General features: G+C 35.4%; 1 long non-coding RNA gene across 1 annotated transcript in view; it reads left to right on the top strand.

Moving 5' to 3' along the window:
• LOC122632373 overlaps window positions 1-474 on the top strand; it is an 11,084-nt gene extending 10,610 nt beyond the window's left edge. The window contains exon 2 of the long non-coding RNA XR_006327861.1: window positions 3-474. This is a non-coding gene — a long non-coding RNA (uncharacterized LOC122632373). The remainder of the gene's footprint in view (window positions 1-2) is intronic.
• Window positions 475-494: the final 20 nt, after the last annotated feature.

Here is a 494-nt window from a genome sequence, read left to right as displayed (position 1 = left end):
AGAGAGAGAGAGAGAGAGGAAGTACCTTATATATCCCAACGATACACACCCCCACCACTCGATGACTGATATTTGCAGGATATTGTTCCAATTGGATGTCCCAAGGAAGCCGGGGGTATTCAAAAGCAATAACGACGTAGGCGAGAGCGCGTCCACGAGATATGGGCCGTGCGATCGAATAATTTATAAAGAGACGATTTATAATAAAAAATAGTTTCATCAATTTTTAATCCTACTCGATTTACATAAATACATATACATATATACATTACATACATAACATAACATAACATAACATAAAATAAAATAAATAAAATAAATTTAAAATAATGCGAGAGCCCTTAGAGGCGCAAAGAGTTAAAACTTTTACTCGCTCTATCATGATTAAACGCAATAATCGAAAATAAGAGACAGTTGCAATAATCGCCTGTAAGTTAATAATATATGAGAGAGAAAGAGAGAGAGAGAGAGAGAGAGAGAGAGAGAGAGAGAGA

Source organism: Vespula pensylvanica, chromosome 1 (assembly GCF_014466175.1).
Source record: "Vespula pensylvanica isolate Volc-1 chromosome 1, ASM1446617v1, whole genome shotgun sequence".
In the NCBI taxonomy this organism is placed as follows: Eukaryota; Metazoa; Arthropoda; class Insecta; order Hymenoptera; family Vespidae; genus Vespula; species Vespula pensylvanica.
The sequence above is the reverse complement of the archived record's forward strand: the minus strand, read 5'-3'. Positions and strand labels throughout refer to the sequence as shown.